Below are 18,482 nucleotides of genomic sequence, written 5' to 3' on the forward strand. Positions count from 1 at the left end.
TTTAGGACAGTAAAACTACACTGTAGGACACTGTAAAAGTGGATACACATCATTACACATTTGTCAAAACCCACAGAATGTATAACACAAAGAATAAAACTTAACTACAGACTTTAGTTACTAATAATGTATGAAAGGACCATGTTACTTCTGATTAAAATCCTTCAGTAGCACCCAGCTAAAGCCCATGCTCTGCACAACAACATCCAAAGCCCTCCATTCAATGGTCTTGTACTCTACTTATCCTGGATAATTAGGAGTTCCTGAAATGAACTTCCATGTTCATCTGCTGGTTTTGCCCAACATCTACTTTTCCTTCTTCTGCTAATATTACTCATTTTCCTTCAGAAAACAACACCTAACTCACTCTAGAGAGACAGTTTGTTTGGGGCTGCCCTACCATACTCATATTCCAGGTTGGGAATGTGGTACAAGTCAGTCCAATCAGAGATAATCCAAAAGCTTCAGCTGGAACCACTGGGAAAAGCTCTACTGGGGCATCTCAGAGACTAGATTGAATCCTGAGCATTTGTGGTCATCTCTGCCACCTCATACAAAGATCCTGCCTACCAGAAGCCAAGAGAAAGAAAACAGAGTCTGGAGAAGGAAGAAGCCCAGGCTGAGGGGCAACCATCAAATGCTTGGATCCAGTTGATTCTGAAATTGGATCTGCATTTCCCACCCCATTAAAATATTAAATTACATAAGCCAATACATTTTGTCTTTATGCTTAAACCCATCTGAATTGGCCTTTTGTCATCTTACAACCATGAATCACACACAAGGAGGATGTTTTCCTGCGCTTCGTCCTGCTCCTTCTCCTCACCACGCTCTATCGGTCCAACAAACACCTTCTATTTCTCTGAAAAAGATTCAGTTCTCTTTTTAAAAAAGATTTTATTTAGAGAGAGAGAGCACATGCTTATGCAAGGAGGGGAGGGGCAGTGGGAGAACGGGAGAGAGAGAATCTCAAGCAGACTCCCCACTGAGCACAGAGCCTGATGCAGGGCTCGATTTCACAACCCTAAGATCATGACCTGAGCTGAAATCAAGAGTCAGACACTTAACCAACTGAGCAGCCCAGATGCCCCAAGATTCAGTTCTAAGACCACCTCTATGCGCCTTCCTTAGAGCAGTCCCCAACTCCGCTCTAATTAGAAAAGGTCCCTCTCCCCCTAGGACCCCCACAATACCCGACTTCCAAACATCTCTTGTTTATACTAATTGGGCTTCATTGTGTGTTTGTTTCCACCAGTTGGATGTATCATAGCCACCTATACGCAGCACTTTCTGAATGCTTGTTGAATGGAAAGGCACTACCAGAACAGGACTTTGTGGGTAGAAGGGTGATACCAAAGAGAGGAAAAGAAAAAGCTGGAGAAACTGTAACCAAACATCTAGAAACTGAGTCTAAATAAGATTAAGGATGGGTAATATACAGGGCAAAAGTGATTTACACTCTTGATACATTCATTGCTCTGATAGGAGTCCTTGTTCTCTTCTTGCTCCCCTATCTCCAACACCCTGGGTCTTTTCACTTTATTTTTTGTTTTAAAAGCTCTCTGCTGTCCTTCGATATCTGTTCTCCTCTTCTCCCATAGAAATAGAAACCCAAATGGGTTGCTGTATACAAGGATTCCCAGAACTAAAAATACATTTCCCAGTGTCCTTTGCAACTAGATATGGCAATTGATCATTTTCTAGCCACTAGAATGTGAGCTGAAATGGTGCACACAACTTCTTAAAGAGCAAATGCTTGCTTTCTTCCCCATTTCTTTTTTCCCACAAGCGAGATGAGTGAGCCATTGTGGACTGTGAGGATGGGAACAACAGATGAAAGTAGGCCAGGTCCCTGAAGTCCCCATGCCAGCCTGGGCCATTACACCACAACAGTTATATGAGAGAAAAGACCAATTTCAAATTTATTTAAGCCACTGTGATTTGGGAGGGGTCTCCCTTTCAGTTGGTAAACTCGTGTCCTTATATAACTCAGGTACCCCTCCTTTTTTTCTCTCTTGTGGTTTTTCCCCCTCCTTTTGCTATGAATTGAAACTATTAGAGTTGGGTGTTCCCAGAAGTCAAAGCAGCAGTCACAAGTAAAATTCATAATGTTTCTCCATCTTGCAGTCTTTCAGCTGTCTTGAAGCAATCATATATATCCACTGCAAAAATTCCCATTGTTCTGCAAAACATACTGGTTTCAAAAGTATGTTTGCCTAAAATACATTGATGGCACCATCTTGTTTGGATACTAAAAAGCAACAAATCCCAGGTTGCTCATGACGACATACGTTTATGGTAGTTAAAAATTGAAAACACCCCAATTCTCAATGTAGAAATTATCAAGTAAATTTGAATATATACCTTATGTTTAATATAACATACTAGCTTTTAAAACTAACATTGATAAGGAATATTTAATGGTATGGGGGATGACTACAATGAAAAGAGAAAAAAATGCAGTATATAAAGTTGTATCATCTAAGGAACAGTATGATCTCAGTATGTAGAAAAGATTTGGAAAGAAAATAATACTCATGACAAAACCTGATCATGTATTAAATACTTACTGCATGCCAGGCACTGTGCCAGCCACTATACATGCATTTTCTCATTTAATCCCCAACACCATGATATAAGTACAACTAGTATTTCAATTTTATTAATGAGAAGACAGACTTGATGAAATTAAGCAACTTTCCCAAAATCTCACACAACACAAACTCAAGTGTATCTTATACCAAAGCTTATGCTCATTAGACTGTGCTGCCAGCAAACTTTTCCATGAGATATTTGAAGGATTTTTTTTAAATACCTTTTGCTTTTCTTTAGTGCCTAAATTTTCTAAAAGTAGTATTATCTTTCCAATGTAAAAAACACAAATTTTTAAAGACATTGTTTTAAAAAAAGGAATGAGTGCCTGTATAAAAAATGGTTTGCTTTTTCCCAAATGTTTTTGTCAGAGTGGCACACCAGAACTTCAGAGAAGAGCCAGCCTAAGTGAGCTGACAGTTGAGTGGGTTTATAATTCTCAGGTTTCTTCATTTACCTTTCAACAAAGTCTCATCGCTAGTGATGCTACAAGTCAGTAGTACTTAACCTTTGGGAGGTCATGACTCCTCTGAGACTCTGTTGAAAGCCATGAACCCTCTTCCCAGGACAATGGGAGAGGCGTGTGCACACATCTGCCCACACTCACACATTTGGCACATGATTTCAGAAGATTGACAGATGCAACCGCACTCATGGATGTGCCCCCACTGGGGCCCCAAGCGACATCAGAAGTCAACTTTTGTCCGACTCATTGAAGCTCAGCTCTGTCTCTGGCATTGTCGTCTCCACAAGAAACCAGAAATGGCATCCTTGTTTGCCAAGACACCCTACCATCAGTAGGGATGTGCTCTGAGGTCTTTGATGGTGAGAAGATGGATTTCAGCAGATTTATCTACATTCTTGACTGATTCCCTGATAAGTATCTGGGGACAATCTTGAGGAAAACTAACAGGTTACATGGATATGAACTCATGAGGAAAGTCATGAAAACAATAGAAGGGTAACTCCCAGGAGTGTATCCTTTAACAGAAAATATTTTCAAATCTTTGATCTCAGTTGACACCCCCACTCCACCCCACCCCCATGCACACAGCCCTGTGAAGAGAGAGTCATTAGCCCTATTTTACATATAACCCACATCTCTGCTCTCAACTTTATCTAAAAAAGCTGACTCTATTTTGGCCAATTCCCAAGCTTGATATAAACTCAGCCCCTTCACCATTCCTATAAGAAATCTCATTGATTTATTTAAGTATATCATAATTTTTCTAGAATTGTATTGAAGATTCATGGAGCGCCTGAAAGGGTCATCTCACACAGTACATATCTCTACAAAATCCCAGTTAGACCCCTCTGGTGTCTCTCCTATTCTACTCCTTAGATCTCCCCAAACACCCCCACAAACCCCCCTTCTCTTCTATATTACACAGCGTAGCTTTCTTCCTTTACATCAATAAAGGGCTTATTGATGCATCTTATCAACAAGCTAATGCATTAAATAATTGAGGGGGTTTTCTTTGAATTGTTTTTGTTTCTTAACTTGCCACCCAGTATCCACCTCCCCTTTCTGTGGTAATAGCCTTCATCTTTCTTTGGGGAGCCATTCTCCCCAGTTCTCAGTCCATGTGGTCCCAGAATAGCTGATACTATGATCCTATGACACTGCCCAAGCCAATCAGAGCCTCACATGGCCCTGGTCACAGTTACTGGTTTGGGAACAGATAAGTGACCCCTTATACACAAGAAAGCCCTATGAGACTTTCTCTGAGGCTGAGAGAGAGGATTTGATTCAGTCAGTTATGAAGCTGAGAGGATAAAAAATCAAGAGCTCCTGCCACCATCTTGCTATAAACGGAGCCTGAGACCAAAGGCACACACGAAGGATAGCTGAAAGATGGTATGAAACTGAGTCCTGATGGCATAATTTGGGCCTGTTGCCAGCAATATCTGAAGCCAATGTCTTTAGTGGGTTGAATGGTGGCCATAAAGATATATCTATATCCTAGTCCCTGGAACATGTAAATGCTACCTTATATGGCAAAAAGTGAATATTATCTTATATGGCAGAAAAATGTGAGGAGGAACTTATCCAGGATTATCCAGGCTCTAAATGGAATCACATGCATTCCTATAAAGAGAGAGGAAGATTTGAGGCAGACCAAAGAAGAGAAAACACAGACACACAAAGAAGAAGCTGATATGAAGATGATGGCAGAGAGGGAAGTGACAGGGCTCTAATCACTCCAACTGTGGTTTTGACTGTGCTCCCAATCCTAAGGAACACCAAGGATGCCAGGTAGCCACCAGAGACAAGAAGAGATGGACCCCTAGAGCCTCTGGAAGGAGGACAGCCCTGCCAGCACCTGGATTTCAGACTTCCGGCCTCCAGAACTGTGAAATGAATTTCTGTTGTTTTACACCATTAATATCATAGCAATTTAGAAATTAATGCACCAGCCCCATCTCTGGACTTTTCATTTACTGAGCCAGTAACTTCCCTTTTTTCTTAGGCTATTTTAACTTGAGATTTTTTAATCACTTGTAGCAGACTTAAAAAAAAAAAGATTTTATTTATTTGAGAGAGAGAAAGAGCATGAGCAAAGGGGTGGTACAGAGGGAGAGGGAGAATCAGGCTCCCCCCTGAGTGGGGAACAGGACATAAGTCTCAACCCCAGGACCCTGGAATCATGACCTAAGCCTGAAGGCAGACGCTTAACCAACTGAGCCACCCAGGCGCCCCTGTAGCAGACTTTTAAATGATACAGATGGTCTGTCCTTAAAAATGAATTTCCATACCAGCCATTAAAATAATAAACATTTTCTACATCTCATTACATACAAATGAGGAAACATTTCAAAGAGATGAGATTTTCTCAAGATGATATCACAAGTACACTCCAAACATCCCAAGTATAAAATCCAAGATATTATAACGTGACTCCAATCTAGTTCTCAGACTCCACGTGTCATGTTCTGCAGAATGTATTTTGCTCTAGTTAGTGAGCATCATAATGACCACACATATGGGTCCACCCGCAAACAATGATGCCGACACCAACATTATCCTCTTAAACTGCCAGCCCAAAAGAGTGAAGCACAAGGAACCACTGGAAGAGTTCTGGTCTACCCATTTTGTTAGAGCTGGTAAAATTCTAGGCTCAGATAAAGCCAAACCCACAGTACATTTCTCATTTGGGCCATGTCGCCTCAGGTGTTTTCACAGTTCCCTGCCCTGTATTGTGTTTTAAGCTTCTACACAAACCTTTATAGTAGGTATGGCAAGTTATATTCTTTTCCCTAGATGATCTCCATCTTCTATTTAGAGTTTCACTCTGAAGGGAGTATATGACGGTTAATTTTTTTAAAGATTTATTTATTTGAGAGAGCGAGTACATGGGTAGTGTGGGGGAAGGGGTGGAGGGAAAGCATCTCAAGCAGATTTCCTGCTGAGCGTGGATCCCAATGCAGGGCTCGATGTCACCATCCAGAGATCTTACTTGAGCTGAAATCAAGAGTTGGTTGCCCAACCAACTGAGCCACCCAGGCACCCTATGACGGTTAGTTTTATATTAACTTGGCCATGGGGTGCTCAGATATTTAGTTAAACATTACTTTGGTGTGTGTCTAGCAGGATGTTGTTGGATAAGATTAACATTTGAATCAGTTTGCCCTGTCCAATGCTGGAGGGCCTCATCCAGTCCATTCAAGGCCAGAGTAAGGGAGCATTCATTTTCTCTCTCTCTCTCTCTCTGTCTCTCTCTCTCAATCTCTGCCTGCTGTTTTTGAGTTAGGATATTAGTTTTCAGTTTCCCTCCCCCCCCCCCAGACTCAGATTCAGCCATCCTACTATTGGCTCTCCTGCTTCGGGGGCCTTGAATTGGACCTATTCCATCAGTTGTCCTCAGTCTAGATTTTTCTGCCTCCATAACTGTGAGTCAATTTCTTATAACAAATCTCTTGAATTATAGATCTAGACAGATAGACCAGTCCTATTGTTTCTGGTTCTGTATATATGCATACATATATCCTACATTGTTCCTCAGAAGCTTGGAGACAATTTATATATAGGTATCCCCAGCTTTTCAAAAGTTCACATTACGCCACTTCGCTTTTATGAAAGACCTACACTAGTACCTGTTTTTGCTAACTGAAAAAAATTCAGAGAGGATTTTTACTTTTACAGAAAAAGGCGAAAGGGGGATATAGCATTCAGCATTTGTTTTGCAGTGAGGTCGTATAGAGGCAGCATGCACCCCAAGCAGTGAGCAAGGATGGCCCTGCCAAGTTCCTTCCCCAGGAACTACATTCAGGATAATAGCATCAAGCCACCATAGTCTGTGAGCATCTGTGCTTCATCTGGATTTACTTTGTGCATCCGTTAGCAAGACGGGTGCTAAGGTACCAGAAAAGCCTAAGAGAGATCATTATTCAGGTCTGGGAATGCTCAAAAATATTTCCATATAAATTAATAGTCGTTATTTCTTTGCCTTAAGCCATTTTGGTTTACAAAAGTTTTCATGGAAACACTCTATCAGATAGCAGGAAGCCTGCATATGTAAGGCATGTACATCATTTCTGTCTACCACGTATATGGTACTAATAGAATTTTGAGTATCTCCCTGTGTAGACAGTCTGCTCCTTGCAACATCTCTTTTTAAATATATGATTCCTTCCAAAGGATAAAAATATTTACATAGCACTACACAGTTTACAAAACTTCCATACCCTCGACCTTTATTTTAATCTGCATTTTCCATCTTCAGGCAAGGAGTATGAGGCTCGGAAATTGTAAGGGACTCACCCAGCCCCCACTATTAAAAATACCAGCTCTGGGGTCTTAGCCAAAATCTTCTGGAGCGGGAAGATCCTTGGACTGGTTGAAGGGAAGTGTTGATCTCAGGGAACAGAATGTGATACTTACCTTTTAAGGGGTTCCCTTGGTATCACCTCTATCACAGCCCTTGATCTGAATGTTAGATGTACTTGCATGACTATATATAACAGAAAAGACTGAAAAACTTTTATGCTTCTAGCCACTCTCTGGTTCCATAAAGAAGCTCAGCAATAAAGTCAAGGGGCCTTCATCGCTCATCCCTCCAGGCTTGCATTAGCCTAAAAGGCACTTTTCTGAGAATTCGGGAAGCTCTCAGGGCTTGAGGTACCTTGTGTCTTAAGGAGTTGGTAAGTGAAAACAAGGTGACCCCAGAGCCCACTGGCTCCCAGCGAGAGGTCTTTGCTGATGCCATTGACACTGAATTTTCCCACTCCGAGCCCCGTTCATTCTCTTCCCCCTCACTTTCAAATTCTCTGGCCTTTATCCTCTCTCATTATTTCTCCCCTTAAACCCCAATTTCCTTTGGGGAGGGCCCTTTCAAGGCCACAGCTAGGTGTGACATCCAGTTGGCTGGCCGGCCCAGATCCTGCCACACTCACCCTAGAATTTAGAGTTTTCTTCTGTAATCCCCACACAAGCATTTCAGTCTCAAACATTGAGTCCTCCCTTGAGAATGCCACCAAAATTACAAGTAAAATAAGAATCTTCCCTCCAACTAGCTAGTTAGCTTCCACAAGCTAGCCACTGACCCTTTCAGCTGATCTCCATTCTTGATGCCCTAATGAGGTCCAGTAGGGCCAGGGAACCACTACTTTGAGCCAATCAATCCAAAGATCTGATGGTGCTTTTTAAACAACCACCAATATGGGAAATAAGGCTTCATTGTTCACAAATTGCTGCCAGGAATCACAGGCCCCACTCATAAGGTGGCAGATTTCAGAAAGCACTTCCTCTCTGGTAGCGTGAAACCATCTATTCTAAATCAACCCGTTTCAATCATCACTTAATGTTCAGAGTCAATTAAACAAACTGTGGACCAAGAGAGGAAACAAGAGCAGCCAACTAGTCATGTTCACAGTAGAACTGAACTAATCAGAGCGTTTAATTCAACATTCCTCCTCACCACTTGTGAGAAGTATAGAGCATTTATCTTAGCCATAATAAAGAATATTTCTTTTGTGCTTATGAAAGAAAAACTGTCTCCAAGAATTTGGTGTGCAAAATGGACAGCCGAATGACTCTGGCTGCTTTGGGGAGCGGGGCAAGGAGGTATCTTTGTCTCCCCAGCTGGCACAGTCGAGAAGCTCAGGAAAAGAGCAAGGACACTGGACAGACATAGATAGGCTCATGAAATCTGAAGTCATCCCCTCCACCCAATCTGGCCTGTGTGGCTAGGCTTCTTCTCAGGGACCTCAGACCTCTTCTTAGGTCTATGTTTTGGGACAACAGTTGTGGAGAAGGTTTGTATTCTTGCCATTAGGGGCTCTTGATCCTTGTGCAAAGTAGGAGGTGTTCCTGAACAAACTGTGAGACTATTATGACATTGTCCTATCGCTCCAGAAGAGTGCAAGAGGCTTGTCTACCCTGAGGACCCACAGCACCTCAGGGTCTGAGGTCCCACTGAGCCAAGAGAGCCTCATACCTTAATGAGCTTTCAGTAGGCATGTGCAAGGAGTGACCATTTCATGCTAGGTTTCAACTAGAAGTTTAAAGATACACAGTTGACCCTTGAAAAACATGGGTTTGAACTGTGCGGGTCCACTTACATCCAGCTTTGGTTTTGTTTTGTTTTTTCAGTAAATACAGTACGTTACTCTAAATGTATATTCTCTCCCTTATGATTTTCTTAACATTTTCTTTTCTCTAGCTTACTTTATTGTAAAAATACAGAATATAATATATCTAACATAAGAAATATGTGTTGATCAACTGTTTATGTTAATGGCAAGGCTTCCACTCAGCAGTGTGCTATTAGTAGCTGTGTTTTGGAGGAGTCAAAGGTTATATGCAGATATTTTGATGGCATGGGTGTCGATGCCCCTAACTGCCTCCCCCCTGCATTGTTCATGGGCCAACTGTATTATATTCCAAATGAGCAATGTAGGAACACACTCATCAACAAAATATCAGAGGAAACAAGAGAAAATGATCTCTCTGAGCAGTTTAAAAAATGAGTATAGCAGACATTTATAAAATCTGGACAGAAGGCAGATATGCTTATATCTGAAAATGTATTTTCTTCAAGCTATATATTTCATCTTAGCAATGGTTGTCTCTGAGTAGAAGATAATTTTCTACTTCATACTCCCTTAAAATTTTTCAGGTTTTGAATAATGCATATGTAGTATTTTCATAATCTAAAAGTACATACATATTGTTCAGATGTTACAGTGCAGGTCTCCAGATCTAAAAAAAAAAAATACAAAAAAAAAACCCAAAAAATACAAAAAATAAAATAAAAAATAAAATAAAAAATATATAATAAAAAAAATAAAAAAATAAAAATAAAATAAAATAAAAGACTGTGCATAGAATACACCTACCATAGAAAAACAACAAGGAAAAAGGGAGTGTGTGATCATTTTATAGCATCTCTGAAGAACTTCTAAATATAGCCTAATATTCCAGAGCTGGATCATGGATTGGGATACTATGAGAATTTTCAGTATAGGACCCAGAGCCCTGGGGCGAGGGGAGGTTGTGTATGGAACTCTGGACCTCACCACGATTCCAGCTATCTTCTCCAAACCCTATCTAGGGGTCCTGGGAAAGGGACTCCCCACTGCTCGATGAAGATGTAAGAACTCCTTAAGGAGGACATTTCTGCCATGAGAAGAAAAGCAGGGTGAAAATGCAAATTAATACAATAATGAAATATCCTTTTTATCCATCCCACCAGAATGGCATAATGTTTAATGTTTGAAAATATCAGGTGTTGATGAGGATTTGAGGAAATGTGTTTTCTTGCTCAGTACTGGCAGGAATATAAGTTGGTATAGGCATCTGGGAGGGCAGTTTGGATTACACTACTAATTCATTAACTATACATACCTAAACACGCACAACTGGGCCAAGTGCATACTTGATTATTGCACGAGTAACACAAACAATACTTTGCCAAAAATAGATACTTTTCAGGCAGCCTGTGATATCACAAAAGTATAAAAAGACTGTAAAAATTGTATTGTACAAAACTGGCAATCTACTGAAATGAAAGAATCCCAAGTGATGATGGTAAGAGATCTTTAGTTAACTGCCTTTTGAGAACAAGAGTTATGTGGAGGATGGAAGCCAATCAACCAATTTTGTTATATTCAGATTCACAACATTATAGTATTTACCCTAGAGAAGCATCACTCAAATAAGAAGTCACTCATTGGAACACTGTTTGTATTGGGATGAAAATCACCTACTAGCCCGTTAGTAGGGAAGTACTTAAATTATCATGGCTTCATACTATGAAGCAGTCAAAGAATGAGTCACGTGTATATGTCCAGACATGATCCACGGCATGAATAAAATTTTTAAAACTAGCAACAGAATGATAAAAGCAGCAGTCATGTAAAAATAATAATCATATATGTTTATCTAGATAAATGTGTATAAATTGATTTTTAAAGTTCTAGGAAAATACATACTAAAGTGATAGCCATAGTTACATTTGAGGTTGGGAGAAGGGGATCAAATGAAACTTTAATTTGATCTGTAATATTCAACTTTTAGAATTTATGATGGAAATGTATTCATGTATTTCCTGTGCAGATAATATAAACAACATTTTTTTTAAAAATAGCTCTTAGAAAAACAGGCACAAACCCATGTAGTCTGTAACCACCAGGGACTTTACTTCTTTGGTGCTTTCCTTAAAAACTCTGAAAAAAAAAAAAAACACATTTAGCAAAAAAACAAACAAACAAAAAAAAGACTTCTAACTCTTGCTCTTAATTTCTTTTTAAATTTCCCCTGGTTATTTAGTAAAGGAAACTTCATACCTCAAGGAGAAGAAGGTGAGGAAGAGGGAGAGAAGATGAGAAGATGGAAAGAGAAGAGAGTGTGGAGGAGAGAGAGGGGAAGGTAAGATGGACAAAAGTAGAGAGAACTATACTCGCCTCCATTCCCTGTGAGAAAAAAGGGCTCCTACCTTAGAATCCTGACCCTCCCATGTAAGGGTTGTGTGAACGTGAGCAAGTGTCTCTATTTCTGGATCCTGCGTTTTCTCTTGTGCAGACAAGCGAGTGAGAAGGCCTAGGTAAGCACAACCGGGAGCAAGGCAGTGTACTTGGGCCTAGCAGGGCCATAGGGAGCTGCGAGCTTGAGGGGAAGGGGCTGGGGGGCTCTTCTACCTGCAATATGATTCATTCCATCTGATGGGGGCTGACCCACCTCCCATCTGTCATCAGACAAAGAAAAGAGAAGGAGAGATCACCAGCGAACCCAAACCTTCAATCTGCAGAAATTCGCAGACATAAGATGCATGGGTCCCATCGGTCATTGTTATCGTTAGACCACATTTGCAGCCCTTGATAATTTGCAAAGTGCCTTCCTTTCCATTACCTAATGTGATTCCCACCACAACTTGGTTAGGTTATCGGGCAGATAATATTTGCATTTCCAGAGAAGGAAATTGAGGCTCAGGGTAGCTAAGGGACTTGCCAAAATCACTCAGAAGTAGAGTGGGGATTCATTCAAAGGCAGTTCCATGTGGTTATGAAGCCTTACCTACTTCCCACGTCTGCTGCACCTCACCACTGGTCACCAGTAAGGTGAGCAATGAGCACAGGTGGAGCGGGGGAGGGGAGTGGGGAGCTGAGGGAGAGGCTAAGGCACCATCATTCCTGGATGATCCCCCTTCCCTATTTACCCCATGTCCCACTATCTACTTTGCAGCTACTCCAGAGAAAGGACAGCAGATACCAGGTTCCTTTGTGGGAAAATTCTCTCCCAATTCAACCTTGTACATTATCCAAAACCATCACGGTTGAATCTCCCTGTCTGCCCTAAGATAGCACTCATGTGGGGCTAGTCTGTCTGTCTACTTGATAAAGTTTTCCCTCTTTCTCCAACTTTCCATTCCTTTTCCAAACACACTACACGGGGAAATTCTCAGACTCCATATTTGTTTGGGCATCTTGGGAATCCTTGGAGGATATTCTGAGATCATGCTCTGTCCATGAATCTTTTTTTCCAAGACCCCCCTTCCAGTACCAGAAGCAGACTGTCCCTTAATCTTTAGGGATTGAAAATAGATTTTCCTTCTTCGTATGTGTGAAGTGAACTGTGACCACTTGGCTTAGGTGGCTTTGTTCCTGGCCAGCAACAAAAGAGGGGATTTGATGAGGAAAAAATCATTTGGGCTGGCTTTCAAGAACCCCATGAAAAGTTTTAAGATTTATGTGTTCTCAGATGCAGTCACACACGGATGAAAAAGAAAAAAGTAGGGGTACAGGGAGGGAGGAGGAAGAGGGGAAAAAAACAGAAGAAAAGAAAAAGGAAATCAAAAGAAAAGAATCCCCTTTATATCCGGAATTGCTGACATTTAAAAAACAATATATTTTTTTTTTCCTACTGTGAACCTTGAGCAAGGCACCCAAGTCAGGACCTACAAAAGTCAGCCCAGAGGCAAGTTTCCACAGTGTCTCTTTGCTTCAATAATATGCTAAAGTAGTTATAAATCCTTTGTCTGAGAGATAGGAAGGAAAGACAGATTTTTCATCCAGGCGACTAGGATAAGATAGGAAGCCAAGTACCATAATGTCTTCATAAGCCCTTCAACAAGATTACTTAACAGACTGGTTTTTCCTGCCAAAGCAAAGTAAAGAACTAAAGCAGTTTGCTGCATAAGTTAGATGAACTTGGCCCAATTCCATCAAAAGATGGAGAATTGGGGGAATTGGGGGGAGTAGACTTTCTTTGTCTGAGGAGTAGCCTCACTTCTGTGTTCCATTTGTCACCGGATATCAGGTTCCCTTAAAAAGCAAAGTAAGCAGGCATGGATGTAGCTTATTGATAATTCTCTTATTCTACAAAATTAGCATTATTGAGTATTAAGTTATGCTAGGACTTTGCATATATCATCTCACTTAAGTCTTATGATGTATCCTCAGGAAAAAAAAATGTACCAACCTGATTTTCAGGTGAGGAAATTGATATTGAGGATTTGAGCTGAATTCTTTCACACACACACACACACACACAGACACACACACACCATTTTGTATTATATGTATCAAAAAGAGATCATATAAAAACTGCTGGGAAATCCATGCATAATAGAATATAATGAATAAATTTTTACAATATCATGTGGAAGGAATTTATATTATGATGTGAGTTGTCAGAAATCATATTGTGAATTCAACCTTTCCTATTCATTCTTTTTTTTATTTAAAATCAATTAATTAAAAAAAATAATAAAATAAAATAATAAAATAAATTAATTAGCATATAGTATATTTTGTATACTATATTAGCAATATATTTTATTGTATATTTTAATATGTACTATATTAAAATAAAATTAATTAATTAGCATATAGTATATTTTGCAGGTAGAGTTTAGTGATTCATCATTTGAATATAACACCCAGGGCTCATTACATCACTTGCCCTCCTTAATGCCCATCACCTAGTTACCCCATTCCCCCACCCCCTCCCCTCTAGTGACCCTCAGTTTGTCTCCTAGAGTTAAGAGTCTCTTATAGCTTGTCTCCCTCTCTGATTTATTTTTCCTTTCCTGATTTATTTCCCTTTCCCTATGTTCATCTGTTTTGTTTCTCAAATTCCACATATGACTGAAATAATCTATTTGTCTTCCTCTGACTGACTTATTTGACTTAGCATAATACCCTCTAGTTCCATCCATGTCATTGCAAATGGCAAGATTTAATTCTTTTTGATGGTTGAGTAGTATTCCAGTGTGTGTATATACCACCTCTTCTCTGTCCATTCATCTGTCAATGGACACCTGGGCTCCTTCCATAATTTGGCTGTAGTGGACTTTGCTGCTGTAAAAGTTGGAGTGCAAATGCCCCTTTGGATCATTACATTTATATCTTTAGAGTAAATACCTAGTAGTGCAATTGCTACGTCATAGGATAGCTCTATTTTTAACTTGTCAACTTTTTGAGGAATCTCCATACTGTTTTCCAGAGTGGCTGCACCAGTCTGCATTCCCAGCAAAGTGTTAACAGGGTTCCCCTTTCTCCACATCCTTGTCAACATTCCTGACTTATTAATTTTAGCCATTTTTACTGGCGTGATGTGGTATCTTGTTGTGGTTTTTAATTTGTATTTTCCTGATGCTGAATGACATTGAGCATTTTTTTCATGTGTCATTTGGCCATTTATATATCTTCCTTGGAGAAATGTCAGTTCGCATCTTGTAGATGTAGAAATAAGAGTTTCAATGACTTGGCCTGGGTTGTCACTAGAGACTCATGAGCACTAAGACCAAAGTACCTGAAATTTTGACTCTCTGATCTTATTTTAAATATTTTAGCTTTTATCATTATAAAATGCAACCCCTTTCCCCATCTTGGATATTGTAGACTATTGTTTTTATTGACTATCTTGTCAACTGGTCAGCAAATTCAGAGACAGAGGGAAAGAGCTTCTTAAATGTAGTGTAGTAGTTATGGAAATGAACTTTAGGGTTCAACAGACTAGATTTGAATTCATGCTTTACCTCTTTAAATTTTTTTTTAGGATTTATTTTAGGGAGACCAGTGAGGTGGTAGAGAATCTCAAGCAGACTCTGCTGAGCATGGAGCCCAATGTGGGGCTTCATCTCACAACCCATGAGATCATGACATGAGCCAAAACCAAGAGTTGAATCCCCAGAGCACCCATTTCCTCTCTTGAAATGTGGGGATAATGAAAGTATCTATCTTACTGGTTTACTGTGAAGATGAGTTAACACATTTTTTTTTTTGAGTTAACACATCTGTTTGGGTTTTTTTTTTAAGATTTTATTTATTTATTCATGAGAGACACAGAGCGAGGCAGAGACATAGGCAGAGGGAGTAACAGGCTCCCTGAGGGAAGCCCAATGGGGACTCGATTCCAGGACCCCGGGATCACAACCTGAGCCAAAGGTAGATGCTCAACTGCTGAGCCACCCAAGTTAACACATTTAAATCCCTTGTTCACCATATCTGACATATTTTTGTTATCATTAGAGACATGCTCAAAAGAAATAAATCTTTCAAAAAAAAATTGAAGATTGGTCATATCTTCTTAAAACTAAGCCTGAGTATTAAAATATTCTTCCAGGGACTCCTGCGTGGCTCAGTGGTTGAGCATCTGCCTTTGGCCCAGGGCATGATCCCAGGGACCTGGGATCTGGTCCTGCATCGGGCTCCCCACAGAGATCCTGCTTCTCTCTCTGCCTGTGTCTCTGCCTCTCTCTGTGTGTCTCTCATGAATAAATAAATAAAATCTTTTTAAAAAATAAATAAAATTATTCTTCCAGAAAATGTAAAGTCTCAAATATAGTATGGCTGAAGCATAGACAAAATTACAGAGTTGAAATGGAAAAGTAACCTTTGTATTTATCATTTCCCTTTCAGAAAACTCAACACGTAAATCACCAATGGAAAGTACCAGTCATCCAGTATTAGATAAAACTGAAGGAGAAATATTTTCCTCCTCTTGGTAAAACAACCATGTCACAAAGTTACTATTTAAATCATCAATTATTTAAAGTCAGTAATTCTCCTATTTTCACTTGTGCTCTATTAAATAGTTGGTCACCACCATATCATGTCTTAATATATTATATAATCAGACATCAATCCTCTATAGCTCATCCTCCTAAGAGTGGAAAACAGTGATTTTATGTATTTCTCCTATAATTTACTTTGGCATAATTAACAATAACTTTGTAGGCTTTAGTTATTGGACAACGTTACAGAGAATATAATACGCTTACATTAATATGCCCTGGAAACATAAATTATGGAATGAATGAAGAGAAGGAACTAAACGAGTAAATAACGTTAAGTGGCCTCTGTAGCGCTCTCACGCAAGCAAAAACACGTTTTCAAGGACGAAACAAAGAACATCAGCGCCACCTGGAGGAAGGAGTCTATTTGACTTAGAAAGTAGACCTGAATTTTGGGAAAATGCGGGGAAATGGGCAACAGAGATGGTCTAGCCCTGTGTGGTCCCTACATGGTAGCAGGCATCTGGCTATTGAGCACTTGAAATATGCTAGTTCAAATTGAGATGTGCACACACCAGATTTCAAAGAATTAATGCGGAAAAAATATTAAGTATCTCATTCATAATTTTACATTGATGATGGTACAATATTTTTTATTATATCAAGTTAAAATGTTACCACAATTAATTTTACCTACTTGTTTTTACCTTTTTAATGTAGCTTCTAGACATTTAAAATTATACACGTAGTTCACATTATCTTTCCATCAGACAAGGTGATCTCACCTTCACCGCTCAGAATGTGGGCCAAGGATCAGCAGCACGGGTGTTCATTACGGGAGAGCTTGCTAGAAATGCAGGTTTTCAGACCCCTATCCCCCACCTACTGAGTAGGAATCTACATTTTAGCAAAATCCCCAGGTGATTCCTATATATTAAATTTGAGACTTTTTGATACAATCCAGCCCCTTTGCTTTACAAATGAGCAAACTGAGACCCAAAGTGGTAATGTGGCTTGTTCATGGTTATTCAGTTGGCTGCCCCAAGACCTGATTCCCTGGTGGTCTTGAAACTGCCAATGATCGCACCCAACATGGTATCTTCCTGCAGACCTTTCCCTCTCAGAGTAAAGATAAAACAGATTGCTACTTCACTAGCAGAAAACAAAGTATCATTGTAAATATATGAGACTTTATGGTGTCTTCAGGGATATTTATAACAGAATTCTAAGGTATTCTTGAGCACTTGTACAAGAAAGTCACCATAAGTCACTACACAAGAACATTCAAAACCTGTACCTAAATCATTCCTACAATTAACATCCTATCACCACGGAAAAAAAAAGGCCGGAGTCTGGAATCAATAATGTGCATTCCAATCACTGAGTCACTAAGAACAATTTTTTTCTTTTCAAATTTTATATTAGCTAAATCCAAAGTTTACATCAGTATTCACTCTTTGCACTGTACAGTTCTATGGATTGTGTCAAATGCATGTCATATATCCACTATGACAGCATGATACGAGTGGTGTCATCACCCTAAAAATTCCCTGTGCATCACCTATTCATCCCTACCTACTCACCTGCCAAGCCCCTGGCAACCACTTTTTTTTTTTTTACACTTTACAGTTGTCTTTTCCAGAATAATGTAATATGGTTAAAATCATAGAGTCTGTAGCCTTCTCAGTAGATAGGCTTCCACTTCGCAATATTCATTTCTGATCCACCCATGTCTTTGGGAGGCTCGATAACATGTTTCTTTTTATTACTAATCTATATGCAATTGTATGGATGTATCATGGTTTGTTCATTCACTCACCTACTGAGAGACAGCTTGATTGCATTCAGTTTTTAGAAAAATAGCGTAACTCCTATCCTTGTTCCTCCATAGGTTTTTAAGACTTTTTTCTCTCTTTCGTTTTCTGCAACATTAATCCAATATGGTTAGGTGTAGATTTTTTGGTACTTATCTTGCTGGTATTCTCTGAGCTTTCTGAATCTGTGGTTTGGGATCTGTTGTTAATTTTGAAAATTCTCAGCCATTATTATTAGATATTTTTGCTGCTCGTTTCTCCTCCTGCTCCCTCTGATATTCCCGTTAAGCATAGATCACCTTATTAGTGATTGCCCCCACAGTTCTTTGATATTCTGCTCAACTTTTCCATTCTCATTTTTGTTTGTATTTCAGTCTAGGAAGTTTCTATTGAAATATACTCAAACTCACTGATTCTCTCCTTAGCCACGTCCATTTTAGTGATCAGCTGTTTAGACGTATTCATTTCTGTTACACTGGTTTTTTGTTTGTCTTACAGCATTTCTTTTGAATTGTCCATCTCCCTGCTTCACTTACCCATCTGGTCTTGCATGTTGCCCACTTTCTTTTCATTAGAGACCATAAAACATAGTTATTTTAAATTCCTGATCTTTGGGAAT

At 39.6% G+C, this 18,482-nt stretch overlaps 1 long non-coding RNA gene across 1 annotated transcript in view; it reads right to left on the reverse strand.

The window, feature by feature from the left end:
* LOC112652225 (uncharacterized) overlaps positions 1 to 18,482 on the reverse strand; it is a 122,321-nt gene that overhangs the window by 94,556 nt on the left and 9,283 nt on the right. Inside the window, exon 2 of the long non-coding RNA XR_003131297.3 lies at positions 11,204 to 11,259. This is a non-coding gene — a long non-coding RNA (uncharacterized LOC112652225). The remainder of the gene's footprint in view (positions 1 to 11,203; positions 11,260 to 18,482) is intronic.

This window comes from Canis lupus, chromosome 13, assembly GCF_003254725.2.
Source record: "Canis lupus dingo isolate Sandy chromosome 13, ASM325472v2, whole genome shotgun sequence".
NCBI lineage: Eukaryota > Metazoa > Chordata > Mammalia > Carnivora > Canidae > Canis > Canis lupus.